General features: G+C 41.0%; 1 long non-coding RNA gene across 1 annotated transcript in view; it reads right to left on the bottom strand.

Moving 5' to 3' along the window:
* Positions 1–8,117: 8,117 nt before the first annotated feature.
* Positions 8,118–21,044, bottom strand: part of LOC128839874 (uncharacterized) — a 65,965-nt gene continuing 53,038 nt past the window's right edge. The window contains exon 2 of the long non-coding RNA XR_008445542.1: positions 8,118–8,375. This is a non-coding gene — a long non-coding RNA (uncharacterized LOC128839874). The remainder of the gene's footprint in view (positions 8,376–21,044) is intronic.

Genomic DNA, 21,044 nt, shown 5'->3' with positions numbered 1-21,044 from the left:
ATTTGATTCCCTTGACTCCTGAGGTCCCTTCCAACCCTGATATTCTATGATTCTATGACTTCTTTGCCAATTTTCATCCCCTTCTTTTAATTTACCCCATCCTTTTCAGGAAGGAAGTGTTTATCCTTGGTGTTTGTCATTTTATATAGGAAGTTAAGGGCCAACATCCTAGAGCAGTGGTTTTCAACCATCTTTCATTTGTAGGAACCTAAATAATTTTGAATGGAGGTGCAGACCCCTTTGGAAATCTTAATCTGTGGACCCCTAGTGTCCATGGACCACAGGTTGACAACCACTGTCCTAGAGGCTGTAGGGGTAATTAATTTAAATACCCAGCCAGTAAATGGAAGCACGGCCCACAAATAACCAGGGTCCATTCATCCTAATATGGGTCACCAAGCCCTTGAAAAGGCAAGAATAAGGGACTTTAACACCCTTAGGGATTGGGGGTGTCCCAGGAGGGGCTACACTAATAAAAACATACTACTGTGTTTTTGCTATATTATTGACCCAATTTTTTTTCAGCTCAGAGACATGGCAAAACATTCTTTACCTCAGGAACTAAAACCCAAACTCTTTCAATATATAATCAGCTCAGTTAGAGTTGTAATTTTTGGTCAAGATTGGATTTGAGTGTGACTGCTCAGACTGTGTGTATGAGGAAAAATATGATTACTGATGCATTAAGGCACAGTCCCAAAGTGCAGAGTCATTGCCATACAAAAATAGATAAATTGATTCCTTGTTTTTCAATGAGTGATATTTATAAATAATTTCTTAATACTATAAGTCAAAAAATGGCACGACAAAAGTAAATTGCACAAAGTACTAAAACGAATACAAAATACTTCAATGTTATAGATAAGTTTTTTTCATTATAAGTACAAAGTAAAACATATACAACTTACAATTAACCATTACAACTTGCAATATATAAAACCATTGCTATAGAAGAGGTACGGTTAATATTAAATTATAATGTAATCACTAAACATTGGTGAAATCCTAACCCACCGAAGCCAATGACAAAACTCCCATTGACTTATATGGGACAAGATTTCACCCCAAGCATTTGCTTTCCCACATGTACTCCAATGGAGGATAAGGAATGTTTGTCAGGAAAGCCCTTTTACACAAAAGAGCTGAGGAATGGAGTTTCCCTAATATTTCATCTCTTTATTTGTTGGTGCCACTGAAACTTTCCACTCAGGCATAATCTTGAGGTAAAATATTTAATAAAAAGCACTCTGCTTCAGTTGAAAAAGGGTTCTCCAAAGGGAACACTTAGTGCTTAAGGATTTCTCCCCACCCCCAAAAGGTGCCTTTGATAGACTAAGCTTCCTCCTAAAAAGTTTCATAAATATATTTTTTTAAAACCACCAGTCATCTACTCTTCCTTCCAATGAAAATGGGTAGTATTCATAGCCAATTCAAAATTGATTTCAAAGCAGAGCATGGTGTGCATTTTAGGCATACAGAACACTGATTAGCTTGCAAAAAAAAGAAAGAATTAGACTTATCTTTATTTAGATATTGGATATTTATCAAATGCCAGCCATCCCTGAAAAGTATTCCAGTACAGGCTGTAAACATTCTTTATAAGGATGCACGTTTCAAATGAGCATTGTCAACATTTCGTAGCTAAAAAAGTGTAAGTAGAGATAGGCCCAAAATAAAACCATGGATCCAAACTCTCCCAAATTTGGAGTAAGTTTGTATGAGAGTTTGGGGATTCCACACTGAACCCTGTTAAATAGCGGCACAGCTCCTACTCTCACATTTAGTCTGGACTCTCCCTGATGGTCCCAGAGGCATTGTGGCTGTGTTAGCGAAAAGCCCTTGGAGGATTACTTTTGTTGGACAGCCCCTCCTAACTGATTTCAGAGTGGTAGCCGTGTTAGTCTTTATCAGCAAAAAGAACCAGGAGTACTTGTGGCACCTTCGAGACTAACAAATTTATTTGAGCATAAGCTTTTGTGGGCTAAAACCCACTTCATCGGATGCACGCAGTGGATAATACAGTAGGAAGATTATATACACAGAGGGTCCTGTGGCACCTTTAAGACTAACAGAAGTATTGGGAGCATAAGCTTTCGTGGGTAAGATGCCTTGCATCTGAAGAAGTGAGGTTCTTACCCACGAAAGCTTATGCTCCCAATACTTCTGTTAGTCTTAAAGGTGCCACAGGACCCTCTGTTGCTTTTTACAGATTCAGACTAACACGGCTACCCCTCTGATACTATATACACAGAGAACATGAAAAAATGGGTATTGCCATACCAACTGTAATGAGAGTAATTAATTAAGGTGAGCTATTATCAGCAGGAGGAAAAAAAAAAACTTTTGTAGTGATAATCAGGATGGCCCATTTCCAACAGTTGACAAGAAGGTGTGAGTAACAGTAGGGGGGAAACAATTAGCATGGGGAAACAGTTTTTACTTTGTGCAATGACCAATCCACTCCCAGTCTTTATTCAAGCCTAATGTAACGGTGTCTAGTTTGCAAATGAATTCCAATTCTGCAGTTTCTCATTGGAGTCTGTTTTTGAAGTTTTTTTGTTGGAGTATTGCGACTTTGAAATCTGTAATTGAGTGACCAGGGAGGTTGAAGTGTTCTCTGACTGGTTTTTGAATGTTATAATTCTTGACGTCTGATTAATGTCCATTTATTCTTTTGCGTAGAGACTGTCTGGTTTGGCCAATGTACATGGCAGAGGGGCATTGCTGGCACATGAACGAGCCTCTGATAGTGTGGCTGATGTGATTAGGTCCTATAAATGGTGTCCCCTGAATAGATATGTGAACAAAGTTGGCAACGGGCTTTGTTGCAAGGATAGGTTCCTGGGTTAGTGTTTTTGTTGTGTGGTTGTTGGTGAGTATTTGCTTCAGGTTGGGGGGCTGTCTGTAAGCGAGGACTGGCCTGTCTCCCAAAGTCTGTGAGAGTTAGGGATCGTCCTTCAGGATAGGTTGTAGATCCTTGATGATGTGCTGGAGAGGTTTTAGTTGGGGCCTGAAGGTGACGGCTAGTGGCGTTCTGTTAATTTCTTTGTTGGGCCTGTCCTCTAGTAGATGGCTTCTGGGTACTCTTCTGGCTCTGTCAATCTGTTTCTTCACTTCAGCAGGTGGGTATTGTAGTTGTCTGTATATATATATATATATATATATATATATATATATATCTTCCTACTGTATTTTCCACTGCATACATCCGATGAAGTGGGTTTTAGGCCACGAAAGCTTATGCTCAAATAAATTTGTTAGTCTCTAAGGTGCCACAAGTACTCCCCTCCTTACTGTATCTTGAAAGCCACAATATAGTAGTAGTTTAGATCAGACATAACTTGGTCCCAATGTGATTGTGAAGGGGAGGTGGATGGAACAGTCTTTCCCATCCCCTTTACATGTCCCTGTGCTTGGGGCACTAGATAGTCTACCACCTCCCAGCACCAACACAGGGTACAAGTGACCCCAAAGCTGGAAGGGGGGAGGACATGGGACCATGGTACTGTCCCACCCTTGTGCACTAGCCTTACACCTAGCTTAGTTCTTCAAGGACAGCAGATTCCACTATCAATGGTGTGTCATGCACAGTCCCCCCTGCAGACTAGGGAACTGAGGCAAGGATTGTGCCTCTTGAGGAATGAAACTAGTGTGACAGGTCTTGGGGTACCCAGCACCATGACTCACCTTGTTAACCCACTCCTCACCCCATGGGAGAGACTTGCTTGTGCTGAACTGGGTGTCAGCTTGCTGACACCACCAGCCTGTTTAACAACCCAACACTCTCCTCCGGGCTATGCAAATCTTACTTTGCTGATAGTTTCAGTTCTTTTGAAGCATTCCCTGTTGTGTCCATCCCCTTCTCCTCTGAACACTAACAGAAATACCAGGTCTGCTGTCCAAGGGAACAGTGTACACACCAACTTGTATGATTTAACTTGAGGATCATACCCTTGCTTAGTACCACACAGTGAGATTATATCTCTGCAGTGAAAACAATAAGTTGATCACAGATTCCATTATCCTTACTCACTATCTCTTGAGTATTGAAACAAAAGGGTTACATATAAAACAAAATCATAATAGGCTAATCTCCTGTCTAATGTAGTCCTCTCTCACTTAGAGTCTTTTGCAACGTCCTCCTCCAAGGTTGGCAGAGATCCCGTTTTCATGAATGTAAATGCATTGTCCATTTACTTCCAAGGTGCAGGATAAAGATTGTCTTTTTGCCTTCTGATTATATCCCCAAAACTAATTGTCTGTGCTCAGAGTCAGAATAACCCCTGTGGCTTATTTTCCTGTGTGCTGCTGCCCTATTGACTTTGAATGTAGCCATTGCATTAGCTTACAATGCTTAATTTACATCCTGAGATGGAAACAGGTGAATAAATATCTTTTGTCTGACAGAAAACCTGTTTGTCAACTCTGCCTTGATACAGAGACTTTAAAAAACAAAACAAAACAAATAAAAAAACCCATTTTCAGTATACATACTTAACTCCTTACCAAGTATCTATACATGTACGTTTCACAACAATATTAAGAACCAGCATGACCCTGCTTTCATTTAAGACCTCACAGAACATCCTTTGGAGAACCAGAATGTACATATCAGAATCAGGATATTCTTGTAACCCCCTTTCCAGCTAGCATCGAGGGATCTTTGGGTCACACTCAGCTACTTGTTTCTTTCAATCTTAGCAAAGACTTTGTATCATTACAAGCAAAAGGTCTACAAACAAACAATCTATTTTTAAATACAGGCGTGGATGCTCCTTTATGGGGCCATATTAAAAGGATAGCTCTGTTACTAAGGAGCTCACATGAGCCCCCTCAAATGATATTTTGTAGTGTAAACTGGTAGAATTAAAAAAAAAAAACCCATCAGAAAAACAGACACAGCAATGTTTTTAAATTAGGGAATAGCTTTTATAAAGTCAAAATAAGATGACATAAGCAAGATAAGATGTAATACAAAACTTCTAGGGAGGAAAGCCCTTCTTCTATACTCTATCGGTCTGATCACTTGTACAAGAAGAAGGGAAACTGAGCTGAAGGTAAGCCCTTGTTCAGCAGTGCCTCTGCACTGTGTCACATGTGGTCTTTACATCTATTCTCTCTCATTATAAAAGCATTTCAAATTTCTCTTGATCCTATATACTACTTATGCAGATCTTATGTCCCCCCTAATGGTATTGGTCCATTACTAGATGGAAATAGTAGAATTATCAATAATGCAGAAAAGGCAGACCATTCAAATGACTATTTCTGCTCTGTCAAAATCTGTGTAGTCTCATCATTCCACTAGTATCTCTAGAGAATGAATGTTAAGCAGAAGCTGCTAAAAAGTTAGACATTTTTAAAATCAGCAGGTCCAGATAACTTGCAGCCAAGAGTTTTAAAGATTGCTGGCTGGGGAGCTCATTGGACAGTTAATGTTGATTTTCAATAAATCTTGGAGCACTGGGGAAGGTACAGACAACTGGACAATAGCTAATGTAGTGCCAATTTTAAAAAGGATAAACAGGATGACCCGGTTAATTATTGGACTGTCAGCTTGATATCGATCCTGGGAAAGAAAATGGAGCAGCTGATACAGGACTCAATTAATAAAGAATTCAAGGAGGGTAGTGTAATTTATGCCAGTCAACTAACTAGATATCTTTTTCTGATGAGGTTACAAGTTTGGTTGATAAGGGTAATAGTGTTGACATAATATACCTTTACTTGGTACCGCACAACATTTTGATTAAAAACTAGAATGATATAAGATTAACCTGGCACACTTTAAATGGGTTAAAAACTGGCAAACTGATAGGCCTCAAAATGTAATTTTAAAATGGGAAAGAGCCATTAAGCAGGTATCTTTCCAGTGCAGTCCTGCAGGATTGGTTCTTGGCCCAGTGCTACTTAACATTTTTTGTTAATGACATGGAAGAAAAAATAATCACTGATAAAGATTGCAGATGACATAAAAATTGGGGGAGTGGTAAATAAAGAAGAGGACAGGTCACTGACTCAAAGCAATCTGGATTCACTTCATAAACTGGGTGCAGCCAAACAATATTAATTTTAATTGACTAAATTTAAATATTTACATTTAGGAACAAAGAATGTAGGCTATACTTTCAGGACTAGGGACTTTATCCTGGAAAGCAGTGACTCTGAAAGATTTGGGGGTCATTGGGAGCTCATATTCAACTCATTATCCACAATGTGATGCTGTGGCCAAAAGACCTAATGCAATGTATAAGCAGGGTAATCTCAAGTAGGAGTAGTGAAGTTATTTTACCTCTGTTTGGCACTGGTGTGACCACAGCTGAAATACAGTGTCCAGTTCTGGTAGTGTCTGCAGTTCTAGAAGGATGTTGATAAATTGGACAGAGTTCAGAGAAGAGCCACAAGGATGAGCTCCTTGAGTCTATCACCATGAGTACGGCTACATTTTAGTCTTGGGTATTTTTAGTAAAAGTCATGGACAGGTCACAGGCAGTAAAGAAAAATTCGTGGCTCATGATCTGTCCAGGACTTGTACTATATATACTGTATATCCCTAACTAAATCTTGGGTGCTCTGGGGAAGGGAGTGGCTCGGGGGAGAGGGGGCCATGGCAGCCCAGCAATCCTGCTGCTGCTGGGGGGTGGTGAAGTGGCCCAAGACTGCTCTAGCAGTGGCCGGTGCAGATGGCCATGGGGCTGCCCGAGCTGCTTGGGCGGCCCCAGGGCCAGCTGCATCGACCAGTGCAGAAATCAGCAGGTCCCAGAAAGTCACAGAGTCTGTGACTTCCGTGACAGACTTGTAGCCTTAACCATAAGTCATGTTTTCTAATCAATCTATTTAGAAGGGTGATTTGGTTACAGTCTATAAGTACCTACATGGGGAACAAATAAAATAAATAAAGACAGAGAGAAAAGTATAATGTGATTCAATGTGTAGCACTTGAAGGTAAACAAATTCAGACTGGAAATAGGCATACATTTGACAGTAAGGGTAATTAAGTATTGGAACAATGTACCAAGTGTCATGGCGGATTCTCCATCACTGACAATTTTTTAATCAAGATTGGATGTTTTTCTAAAAAACATGCTCTCAGAATTATTTTGGGGACTGTGGTATGTATTTTGTGGCCTGTGTTCTACAGGAAGTTAGACTAGATGATCACAATGGTCCCTTCTGGACTTAAAATCTGAATTTTTTGATTCCCTGGCAATACCATAGACAGCATTTGGCTGGCAACCTTTTGGCGCCAATCTCCTTCACTTGTATGAAGTACTTGTTTATTAGAAGGCACATCTTCCTTGTAAATCCATTCAGGGAGACTGGGGTCCTTTTTGCTTGTCACTTTTAGATAACCACACCACAGTATCTTAACAGTTTTCCTACTAATATATTATATATTTATTTAAGGGAATTTCTGAAGGCTAAGTATCATGAATGAAATTTATTTCTTTGTTATCTAATACGTTTTCCTTCCTACAGTTTATTTGTAGTTTTGGGGCAGTATTTCCTTTAATTTTATTTGGAAGAGGTAGGTTAATGGTGTTTTTGTTGTTATTTATATAACCCTTAGGGACTAGCTCATGTTTGACATTATCCTATGTTTTATGGAACATTAGAAAATGCAATAAATGTTTAAGATAAAAAGTTATTAACCACAAAAATATTTTTGAGTATGATAAGCTAAGATATATTTTCATCTTATTTTGTTTATTCTTTCAGAATGTTGAATTTTGAAACTGACTGGAGGATCAGCAGCTATAGAGGGTTTGTGATGGACAGCTGTGTTCTTTCAATTCTCCAACCTAGGGGACTTTTTACACTGCTTTGCCGTGAGACAACTACTCTTGGTCTGCTCTCACACAGCCTCCAGCATGTAAGTTTCTCCCAGTTATACTGTATGAGTGCTATAGCCAGCCACTCATGAATTACACTGCAGGGCAACACCACCAAACTCCCAGTCCCAGACTTTCCCCCCTGAAATGTGCACCTTGTACTGCCCAGCACCCTCCTGGACAATACAAGCTCATATAAAGTCCATCATTTATTAACAGAAATATGCACCAATCTTATCTCAAATGGAGTTTCCCAAATACTTAATCCAAACACACCGGTTTAGCTAAAACAGTAAAAACTAATTTATTAACTACAGAAAGATAGATTCAGTTATTACAAGTAATGAGGTATAAAAGTCAGAATTGGTTACAAGAAAATGGAAGCAAATCACAACTAATGACTAACTTAACAAGTTAGAGGGAATTCAAAGCAAAGGTCTCTCTCACCACATATCTCATCAGTCTTACTGGCTGTACTCCTTTCAGTCACAATCTATCCCCCAGTCCAGTGCTGCTTCCTTTGTTCTTCAGGTGTTGTTGATACTGTTGGTAGAGAGAAAGGGAGAGGTGATTGGGGAAGGAGGGGAATAGTGGAGTTTGCTCTTATCTTAGTCATTTCTCTTGCATGAGAATCATCTCCAGTTGAGGTTCAGGTGACAGGAAGTCTGCGTGGACAGGAACCTCAAGCAGCTTCTTTGTGGCCACTTAATCAGATGATGGTCCATATGATCTCATTGACACCTAGCTGAGGCGTTGGCAAGCCTTTTGTCTCTGGTGAACTGGTTTGTGACTGCCCTCCAGAACATGTCTCAGTGATATCACGCAGTAGAATCTTATAACTTTACATACAATGTTGCCACACATTTTACCAAGACAATAATGATCAGCAAATCACGAGTTTTCAAAAGATACATAACAAGTCATGTTTTGTACGAGTTTTACCATAATCCACTAAAAAGGGATGAACAGAGAGGTACAGACTGTCAGTGTTATATGTAAGAAAAATTCTGAACAAATGGTGTATCATGAGTGCATAATCTCAGAAATTGCTTTATTTTCTTTGGGATTTTTGTCCTTTGTCTAATCAGTGTTTTGTGTACATAGAAAGTCACATCCTGGAATTATTACTGTTGATAAAACTTTTATCGAAAAAAAAAACCTGTTCCACTACAAAACAATCATTAGTATTGATATAGTTTCCTCATTGACAATGTGGGGAGAGAAAATTTAATTATAAAAATGGAAACCAATAGTCATCCTAAATTATCCATAAAATGACCTCCTTTATCTATTTAATTTGAGAAAGTCACTGATCATTCCTAAATGATGTATTGATTTTAATACCTTAAAAAATAAAAACCTACACTCTTACCAAGTTTCCAGATTTGTCACAGTTCAGCACAGCTAGTAATCTCACAGAACAAAACCCAGGAATAAATGAATGATCATTGAGATTCACACTGTATTGAGTTTAATAGAAAATGCTCCCTACAATGTGAGTGCTTTAGCATTGTAGTTGGGAAACCTGTACCATGGTGGTGAGCACAGAATAAGACCCTGAATGGAACAGAAGAAATTCTGGGCAAAATGCTGATGTGTACGTATTCGATTTTTAAGATCCCAATCCTGCACACTTATTCCCATTTGTAGGTCTCACAGATGCAAGTAGTCCCATTGACTATCGATATAATGTCAGTAAGGATGTTCCTATCAGACCCCAAGTTAGCAAAGGCAGTGAGGTGAACACTACATCCAGCAACTACTCTGATTTACTGTGAAAGGAGAACAAGAAGAGCACTACTTGTCCCTGCATAAGATCCACCACTCTGTGTGATGTTGATACAGGGGGTAGGGTTACAGGACAAAGAGGGGATATGTACCTAATCCCATGGACCATCTTGATACTCAGTATAGATATCAGATGATGAAATGGTGTGTAAGGTGCAATAGTACTGAACTGGTACAATTTGTGTTACCCTTAAGAGAAAAATGAAGGCCCCTGAGCAGTGTTTCTTTCCCTGCATTTACTAACATGGGCACTTGTGCCTTCTCCTGGCCATATCAACAGGTCATATTCATAGACCCCCTAGGAGCCTAACATTCCTTCTTCTGATTACCCCTCCCACCTGCACTTCCCATACACAAACCAGGTCTTCTTCCACCCTCAATCTGAGTCCTACTTCATGCAACCATCACATTAGCCCCCGGCCCTGATCTGGTCCTGCCTCACCTGAATAACTGCAACTCTCCCAAGTGCAAAAACAGAAGCTGGACTTTCACAATCTCATCTTAAGTACCTTAGAGTTCCATGCATGTAATGAGACGACTCCAAAATATCAGAATTGGGAACCACCATAGGCACCTGAGAGGATAATTTAGGCCTCAGTTTAGTGATGGGCAAACTTCAAATGGTTCACAGCCTGGATTAATTCTAAATATGTATAGGAACATCTAATAGTTCTTCTGAATCATGAATTAACAGAATGTTCTGAGGATTCTACTCCTTCCCTTCTCCTTAAACTGCAAACCCTCTTTTCCATGTCCCCATACAATCTCTTCCCCCAGCAAATTCCAGGCCTCCCCCCCCATAGACACAACAACCTTTTTCAGTAGGCCCCAGTACCTTTAACAGTACCTTACTGAGGGAAGGCTCTGTACTGGCCTGCCTCTCTTCATAGTCTAGTGTCTTCTTCGGGTGGCAATAACTGCTCCCTTCTACTGGATTTAGGGAGCCAGCTGTAAGGCAAGTTACTCCCAATCCTTTTGATGGCAACTGGGCTAGCCTGCTCCTTCCTCTGCAGACATCAGTGGGGCTGACCAATAAGTCTTCTCTCCACCAATCTCCCTTCTGGGGGCAATTAACGTTTGGTCTTGTCTCTCTGCTGAAGAAACTCTCTTGAGGCATTTGGAACTTCCATGTTTGGTCCTCGCTGGAAACCAGAAGGGGTTGGGAGGGAACACATTTACCCAAACATAGACTCTCAAAACAGGTTCAGTTAAAGTTGGATTCTAAAATGGGCAAAGGTGGGTTTATTCTTTTTTAATTTGAACCATAATCTAACTTTGATTTGTCAGAATTCTAAATAATAGTTTGTACTTCTGTAGCTCCTTCTATCCAAGAAGCTCAGCCATTTACAAACTAATACATGTAGCCTCAGAACGTACCTGTAGGGGTCTCACTTAATCCCGATGTTCAGAGATGCCGAGCACCCAGAGTTCTCACTGATGTCAATTGGAGATATGGGTGCTCATCACCTCTGGAAGTCACCCCCTGCTGCTTCAAGCCCAAATTAAGCGAAGAGATTTGAAAATCTAGGCAAAGGGTGGAATCCACAAAAATACTTAGGCTCCTAAATCCCTATTTTCACTCCACTGCAATCCACAACTCACCCACCCCATCCATCTTATAACTTTCAGCCTAGTTGTTAGAAAACTTGCCTGGGACCTAGGAGACTCAGGGTCCAGTCCTTCTTCTCCAACGATTCATTATTTATTCAGAGTGGGACAGCTTCAACAGAAGAGATGGAGGGTGTCAGATGACTGGGGCATAGGCAGTCATGCTTAATGGTCAGTGCAGGAGTGAGTAGCCAGGAATCAGAGCCCAGGGTCACAGCTGGAATCAGGAGTCTAAGGTCAGACTTAGGGTCAGAGCCTGGTTACCTGGAGTGAATCAAAGCTTGGGCTAAAGCTGGAGGATGACAGGGGAAAGACAGGAATGGACTGGAAACAAGCAGGCACTATCACAGCTGAACTACTGCTTCTGCTGAGATTAACAGAAAGTCTGCTTTCCCTTCCAACCAATCTGGCAGTGCAGCCAATCAGGCAGCCTACTACAGGCCAGCTGTGCTCGTTCGTTAGATTGTCCAGAGACTGGGTCTGCTGCAGGTCCTGATTCCTGACAAAAGGAACCCCACATCAGAATATCCTTAATAGGGGTTCTCAAATTAACGGGGTCAGGACCCCTCAAGGCTATTACATGGGGGGGGGGTCACAAGCTGTCAGCCTCCACCCCAAACCCTGCTTTGCCTCCAGCATTTATAATAGTGTTAAATATATAAAAAAGTGTTTTTAATTTATAAGAGGGGGTCACACTCAGAGGCTTGCTATGTGAAAGGGGTCACCAGTACAAAAGTTTGAGAACCACTGTAATAACTAAAGGTTTAGAGCACTCTCCTGAGAGGTAGGAGGTCCCCCCACTTTTCTGCCCGACAGAGAGCGAGGATTTGAACAAAGAACTGAACTTGGATCTCCCACATCCCAGATAAGTGCTCTAACCACTAGGATAAACATCACAAATGCAGGTATCCCTTCCTCACCTTTTTGTGGAGCAAGGCATGTGCCTACCTCATTCCCACAAAAGAAATGCCTGACCTGCCTATGTTGTTTGCTGTAGGTAGCAGGTGCCCATTTGTGGGTCACTAAACAGAGCTAGACACCTCTCTCTGAGAGGCGCAAGGCTTAGCACACACCCTTCTCCTTGCCATGTCCCATTGGTTAGTTTAGGAGGCTCCCTGCCCAGTTTGATGGCTTTTGTGGTTCACATTCTTAGACTCCCACCCCCCATGCATTGTACAGGGAGCCTAGGTGTTCTACTCAGCTTTCTGGATCACAGCGTTGTTCCTGTGATTTTCTAGGCATCTAAAAGTTAGGTGCTGTGCCACTCAGCATTGCAATGCTTAAGTCCTCTCACAGAGCCCACCCAAAATGACTTGTCTAAGGTCACAGGAACTCTGGCAGAGCCAGGAACAGCACTCACATATCCTGACTCCCAGATGTACTTTAACCACAAGATTGAGAGTCATTCTTTCCTTCTTAAATATCACTAATGTATTCAGCTTGTTTCTCTTGTTCCATGAAAACACTATTGTCAATCAGATGAGTGGAAAAAACCCACCCGCCAGCTATTTTTTTCTGTTTGAACTAATTTCTGGATATTAATTCTTCCTTTTCAGCATTGGAAGGCATTAACACCAGTAATGCCTGTACTCTTTGTCCTTCTGTAAAGGCAGTTGATATACATTCTTCCCCCGTCTAGATAAAGAACAGTTTAATGAGATTTGACAGCTGTGTTTGGTTAAAGGTCAAGCTCTGATTAGTGAATTAGCAATGTACTCACCCCCCCATACACAACCACCTGATTTTTATTGACTATATATTGATATGCCAAAAATAAGAGCATTAGGCCACACTTTTATTTTAATGAAATTTTGCATAGTTGCACAACTGTGTTGTCACACACAATTACTTTTTTGCATACAACTAAAGCAGGGGTGGGCAAACTTTTTGGCCCAAGGGCCACATCTGGCAAAAGAAATTGTATGGCAGGCCATGAATGCTCACAAAATTGGGGTTGGGATGCGGGAAGGGGTGAGGACTCTGGTTGGGGGTGCGGGCTCCAGAGTGGGGCCAGAAAAGAGAAGTTCAGAGTGCGGGAGGGGGCTCCGGGTTGGGGTGTGGTGAGGGGGGTTGAGGGATCCGGCTGGGGGTGCAGGCTCTGGGCTGCGACAGGGGATGAGGGGCTTGGGGTGCAGGAGGATGCTCTAGGCTGGGATCGATGGGTTCAGAGGGGGATCAGGGCCGAGGCAGGAGATTGGGGCATGGGGAGAGGCTCAGGGGTGCAGGCTCCTGGCAGTGCTTACCGCAAGCGGCTCCCAGAAGCAGTGGCATGTACCTTCTCTGGCTCTTACGCGAGGCATGGTCCGGGAGCTCTGCACGCTGCCCCGTCCACAGGCACCGCCCCGCACCTCCCATTGGCTGAGGTTCCCAGTCAATGGGAGCTGCAGGGGCGGTGCTTGGGGTGGGAGCAGTGTGCAGAGCTAAGGCCTCTGGCTGCCCCTACATGTAGGAGCTGGAGGGGAGGCTATGCTGCTGCTTCCAGGAGCTGCGTGGCACAGCCCCCAACCCTGCTTCCCGGCTGGAGTGCCGGAGCAGGACAAGCACCAGACCCCGCTTCCCCAGTGGAAGCTTGAGGGCCGGATTAAAATGGCTGGTGGGCCAGATGCGGCCCACAGGCCATAGTTTGCCCACCCCTGAATTAAAGGGTTAGGTGCCTAGCTAGCTATTTGCATGTATAGTTACCTGATTTGCATGTTTTTAATCACTGTAATTGTGCATTTAAATGTAGGTGCACAGACCTCAGGCTGCCCTTTCTGGAAATTTGATCAAAAGCCTTTTCCACCTCTATATCTAAGATGTTTCATGTTTAACAGCTACAGGAAAATAGTGGTTGTTCTCTATACAAAAGGGATATCACCACTGAGATATGCAATATTTGCCATATAAAATCCCAGGAGAGTACTGCAATCTCTAAACCTCTGCAGAATTGATTTTTAGATTTGGATCATGTAAAACAATGGGAATAAAAGGGTTACAGCAGAATAAATGTATAAAATTCTGCACTAAATCAAACTATGCTGGAATGTAACAGTTGCTGCCTTGCTGAGTGTCAGAGCTATTTGCTGATACAGCTCACTGCCTCTGAACCCCCACAAGGGAGACATTCCAAGAGCTCTGTGTTCAAGCATCTCTTGGATGAAATCCATAAAAGAGCAGACATAAGCCTAGTAATAAATCCTAGAGACATACATGCTGGTGCCATGGCATGATATCAGTATTGCTGTACATAGGCGCAACTAAAGGGTAATTAAGGAAATCTATGAGATTTCCAATTATATGTTTTCTTTTCAGTTAAAAGCCATCAAAGTGGCAAACAAGCTAGTTAGAAACAACTTTTACAGTTAACACTAAAACCTGGTCATTCATTTCCAGTAATGAGTATTTAATATTGGTAAAAGAATGATTGCTTCCCCCCATCTCCCCGCCCCAGTATAAAATGAAACACATAATGACCAAAATGCTAATAAAAGACAGACACTGTAGTCTTTATATACACACAGGGCTCAGACTCCTGCAATCTGCTGAATGCCCTCAGCTCTCACTGAAGTAAATAGGAATTGAGAGTAATTACCTCGTATTTCTCAAAATAGGCCAGCACCTTGCAGAAATAGGCTCAATAATGCCCATGTAAGTCAGGGGGCATTTTCTATGCTTAATAACTGAAAAGTTGCAGCCCCATCTTTCAAGACACTGAGTTGACCAAAGTTGAGGGCTCTCAGCCCTTTGCAATATTAGGCTCTTATATTAGATAATAATAAACAAAGGACCTTTCCTCAAATTGGAAAAGTAATATGCATAATCTGTACCAATGTAATCATCACCATTGCTACTGCTACTTGTACAGATTGTGGGTGCTTGAATCACCCACGTCATTGTCAGTAACACAGCATTCTTTTCCCCTCCCATCCCAAGGTAGCTCCTGAAGGCTGAATCTGCTGACAGAGTAATTCACAACCAACACATCATGAAACTGCTGCCTACGGGAGAAGTATATTTTGCAAAACCCCACCAGGCAGAATGTAATTTTAAGAGACACAGAAACATAACTAGGCAAATGTTTAAAAATGAATCAACTTGCTTTAAAAATCAGCTGTTTGAAATCTTAAATCACTATCAGCATACATATGTAGACTTCACAAATAAATGAATTTTAAAGGTGAACTGAAAAAGTTTCCACCTTCCCAAGTCATGAATTCCATAGAATGTGCTTCCCTTGCAAATGTTAACATTGTTAATACCTAAATAGTTCAGGGAGCTTCAATCTTTACACTGCTTTAAATATTGGTATGCCATTATCTGTAGCAGAAGAAACACAAAACCTTTAACTCAAAAGCAGTTAGCAGTTAAGCAAAAGAAGACCTGATTTTCAAATACGTTTTCTGATACGTTATTTGGACCAAATTCTCCTTTCCTTATTTTTTTTGTTGAGTGGTCCATTTGACTTCACTGTTACTCATGTAAACTCACATGAGTAAGGTTTGATCTTTTATTTGTAATTTTTAAGTCAATATATATACTTGGTCATTCTCAAGGACCAATGGCTCCATGATGGGGACAGATCAACATTGATGATTTGCACATCCAGGCTATTTTTCTGCACATTTCCTGTCTCTTTTCACGACATGATGGTACTAGCAGTGGTATCGTTATGCACTTAGGGTGCATGCACTGGGAATAGTGATATGCAGATTTCAGGCTGGAAGTCAATCTCTCAGTTCCCTTATGGAAATAGTAGAAGATTCAATGTCCTAATCCTGAAGATCTTGAGATGCCTGCAGGAGGCAAAAAGCACCCACTTGGGGTCCCAGAGCCTCCACACTGCTCTCCGAACTTTCCTCCTGCCAATGACTGTACAGGAACTATGCTCCCACTTACCCTCCTTCCTCTCCCAAATCAGCTGCATCATATCACATCCCCTCTCCCGCCGCTGTCTTTTGGGACTGGTAGATTTTACAGCTACACAGGGGAATTGCTGCTGGTGCTCAGTAGTAATTTAACCTTGCAGACCTATGGGGAGTATACCATGGAGTGGGACTGCTTCCCCCTCTTCAAAGCAGCAAAGCCCCAACCTCATGAGAAAACTGTGGCCTCACTGTTCTCGCATTACCATGGTTTTGATCCATCATATTGCATTTGGCTTCATATAGTGGAGGACAGGATATGGCCCTATATCTGCAACATATCCCTGGAAGAGCAAAATTAATCTGCCAAATACATGTTCAGTCAGCTTTATCAAAACTGGTGGAATGTCCAAAGAGGGGAAAGTAGTCACAGACAGACATATTTGAAATTCATTTGAAAACGAATTGAGTAACAACAATGAAATCTCTCAAACAGTATTTAGTGCATTCAGTGCATGAGGTTTTTAAACAAAATCTAAGCATTTGTGTTAGTCCTTTCACACTTCATTCTATTAACTATAGAATCACTAAAATGTTTCCCAACTTTTTTTTAAAAGTAGGACAACAGTTATCCTGATTTAATAATAGATTTTGTAAGATCTGATTAATTTTTAATTTGTAACACACCTACAATTCACAGTGGTAATCATATAATCCAGATTATCTGCAGATTATCTGTTGATGGCCCTTAACCTAGACTGTACTGTGTTATATTCAGTGCTTCTGTCTGTTCAGGAAGTTATTTTTAATGACGTGCTTGGAAAAACAAACTCCACGGTAAATAAAGACAAGGGCTTAGGTTTTTCATGTGGTTAAAGTAGGTTTATACTGATTTAATCAAGTAAATAATCAAATGACAGAATCAGAAATGTTAATATTTTTGTATTCCTAACAAAAGGCCCTCTGTCACATTCCATTAGCTGAAGAAAATCATAGGTTATGTTATATTATAATTTACTTTTTCTACTCAGTGGTACTTAAATTTCAGGGCAGGTGAAAAGGATAATTGGCCAGGTGAGGAGAATTATCTCATTGTTTACAATTAATCCCTCTTCCCTTTTTCAGAGCAGACACATACAGCCAAGGTGGCCTAATTACCTGGATATATGCGGGCTTCTAAGAGTGCTATACAGTAGCAAACCTAAGAGTGATTCATGTTTTCTTTTTTAAAGTATTTAGAAATAGAACACTGAATAGCATATTAAAAATAGGGAGAAAAGTCATGGTTTTGTTAGCATCATAGAATATCAGGGTTGGAAGGGACCTCAGGAGCTCATCTAGTCCAACCCCCTGCTCAAAGCAGGACCAATCCCCAACTAAATCATCCCAGCCAGGGCTTTGTCAAGCCTGACCTTAAAAACCTCTAAGGAAGGAGATTCCACCACCTCTCTAGGTAACCCATTCCAGTGCTTCACCACCCTCCTAGTGAAAAGGTTTTTCCTAATATCCAACCTAAACCTCCCCCAGTGCAACTTGAGACCATTGCTCCTTGTTCTGGTACCACTGAGAACAATCTAGATCCATCCTCTTTGGAACCCCCTTTCAGGTAGTTGAAAGCAGCTATTAAATCCCCCCTCATTCTTCTCTTCTGCTGACTAAACAATCCCAGTTCCCTCAGCCTCTCCTCATAAGTCATATGTTCCAGCCCCCTAATAATTTTTGTTGCCCTCTGCTGGACTCTTTCCACTTTCAAGACCTGAATAATTTTTTTTAAATAAAGGGGGGGGAGAAATTACAAAAATAATTGCCTTTTTTAGTAGTCTGAATTTTGCCATTAATTCCCATAATTATAATGTGCTCAGTTAATGTTACTGAATTTTTTGTGTGGTTTAATTTGTTTCTTGGATAAGAATTTCAGCAACTTTGTTGAAAAAGTTTTATCAATAGTTTTATCACTCTGCACTTTTAAAAAACTATCATTTTTTGACTCTGAGATTTCTAGATATGTCTGGGAATTTATTTCCGTGGCATGAGTAACAGAAAGGCAATGGCAAGATTCTGTAAATTCTATGGCACTTCTATTACATAAGAAGATCTATAATTCTAATTAGCTATTTCTAGTAATAGAATTCCAGCAGCTGATGATCGCGTAGTTCTTCTAATTTATGACAGTGATCTGATCATTTGTATGACTAATGCAACTAGAGCAAGTGTATACACACTTAGGAAATACCAGCTGCTTGTTACAAGGGGATGACTTTGGATCATCTGTGAAAGTTACTCTTGATCATGAACATGCAAAAGCAGTTTTAAACAAATTTTAATTTGCTGCTTTAACTTCGTATGTAAAAAGGTTTGCATAGGCCCAGTGGAGAGGGAATCACATGTGGCCAATGAACAAGAAAAGATTTGAGAAGACACAGAAAACTGTTAAAATTTAGAAGGTATAAGCTTTTCATCTGTGGAAAGCCATTCTGGAAAGGAAGGGTTGAAAGTAAATGAGATAGAATAAGAGACCTTAATGCAGCCTTACATAATTCCATAGGCTTAATGGACCATAAAAAAAATAGTTCTTTCACCTCGGAAGGCTATTAAGGCTGGCTAACATACAGCTAATTGCCTTACTGACTATTGTAGTTTCCCCTCTTTTGCACTCAACTCTTTCACTCACTCCTCTCCCCCACATGTACCCACATCTTCAGCTGCCTTTGGAATCTAAGAACATAAGAATGGCCATAGTGGGTCAGACCAAAAGTCCATCTAGCCCATTATCCTGTCTTCTGACCATGGCCAATACCAGGTGCCCCCAGGGGAATGAACAGAACAGGTAATCATCAAGTGATCCATCCTCTGTCATCCATTCCCAGTTTCTGGCAAATAGAGGCTAGGGACACCATCCCTGTGTTATATCAATAGAATAAAAACCAGCAGGATCTTATTAAGAGGGATAAGGCAAAGATGCCACATTTATATTGTAAATATACTGATAAAGCAAAAGATAAAAGTAAACAACCTTGTTTGACTACTTATTTCTTATACACACACACACACGTATTTTTATATATATATATATATATAAAGAGAGAGAGAGAGAGGTTCATTCACACAATCATTCATTCAAGTTCTGTATAGGTGTTATAGTTACCAGCCTAGAAGTTGTCATGCCAAGTTACTGGCCAGGTATCTTGGTCATGAGGATGGAGCCGAGTCTGTGTCAGGTGCACCTGATGCTCCTGGAGGCTGGCAGCAGAACCAGAGACTCAAAGTCATCAGTCTTTAGAGTCCATTCTTATAGGAATTAATTCCTATGTTAGTCTATGGGAACTGTTTCATCCTGCTGTTGCTGACTCAATCAGCAGATGGCACATTCCTGTCCAAAGTGGCACATTCCTGGTGGCTCCACACTGTCCAAAGTTTGTGTTTCTCATCCTTCCAGGTGATGGGGTGGATCCCAGTTTACCCTCAGGGGGTTGTCTGGTGGTCCTACTTGACACATTCTTCGACATTCTTCGGCCGATGGATACTCCCTTTCTAGGCTGGCACCTCCCTAACCATTTATGTACATCAAGCTTTCATTAACATACATTCCATATCTTAACCATATTTTAAATTTACTGTCTCCACCACTTTCGGGGTGTGTGCTAATTCATTTGAGACTCTTGGCCCTTTAATCACAGAGGGTGGGGGTCTGTCCTAGGAGCCGTTGAATGAAGTGAAAGTCACTTAACAGCTTATAGTGTTTGGTTACATTGTATCAATTACTTCAAGAACAAAGTCAATTAACTTGTTTGTAAGTTTTACATAGTAATAAAGTATCTTTCACAGGATAGATATAATCAATGGTTTCTACAGACAGTAGCTTACAAGTTTTAACAGAAGACCCAAGAGATTTTTGTACTTGGTGAAACTGTTGGATTTTAAAGTGTGGGGGACAAATTATGAGGGGGTCACTGTCACTTGGGGGAATCACTGTCAGTACCTTCTTTTATATCCCTACACCTGCCCATCCTAGTTAATAACCATTGATAAACCTATCCTCCATGAACTTATCTAGTTATTTTTTGAACCCTGTTATAGTCTTGGCCTTCACAACATCCTCTGGCAAGGAGTTCCACAGGTTGACTGTGATTTGTGTGAAAAAATACTTCCTTTTGTTTTAAATCTGCTGCCTATTAATTTCATTTGGTGACCCCTAGTTCTTGTGTTATGAGGAGAAAATAACACTTCCTTATTTACTTTCTCCACACAAGTCATGATTTTATAGACCTCTATCATACCCGCCCCCACTTAGTCATCTCCTTTCCAAGCTGAAAAGTCCCAGTCTTATTAATCTCTCCTCGTATGGCAGGCATTCCATACCCCTAATCTTTTTGTTGCCCTTTTCTGAACCTTTTCCAATTCCAATATATCTTTTTTGAGATGGGGCGACCACATCTGCACACAGTATTCAAGATGTGGACGTACTATGGATTTATATAGAGGCAATATAGTATTTTCTGCTTTCTTATCTATCCCTTTCTTAACGATTTTCAACATTGTTCGCTTTTTTGACTGCCACTGCACATTGAGTGGGTGTTTTCAGAAAATAAAGAGCAGCCTTCCCCCATCCCTGGGTGGTCATGGATTGTGCTCTGGGTTACCCTGTCTTAGGTAAAAACTCTCAAAAACTTCCTGCCCTAACAGCTTTAAAGGCTTTAGTTTCCTTTGATGCCCAAAGGAAACACAATATCCTCAAGCAAAGATGCCAAGAATCTGCTGGAAGAAAAGGAGGAGTATAGCAGTCAGACCAGGTGTAGGTCCTTTTGGGCTGCAAAATACTGACAATAGAAACTGCTCTTTTGTGATTACCAGAATAACAGATACAAATGCTGCTACTTCAGCACTGGTACTCCCAGGCATACAAAGGCAGGCCACATTCTTCCTCCACAGATATCAGCAAACAATACGACACTGGGATGTGAATGTTCTTTCTACT

The sequence above is a fragment of the Malaclemys terrapin genome, chromosome 6 (assembly GCF_027887155.1).
Source record: "Malaclemys terrapin pileata isolate rMalTer1 chromosome 6, rMalTer1.hap1, whole genome shotgun sequence".
NCBI lineage: Eukaryota > Metazoa > Chordata > Testudines > Emydidae > Malaclemys > Malaclemys terrapin.
This window is presented reverse-complemented; position numbering and strand designations above follow the sequence as displayed.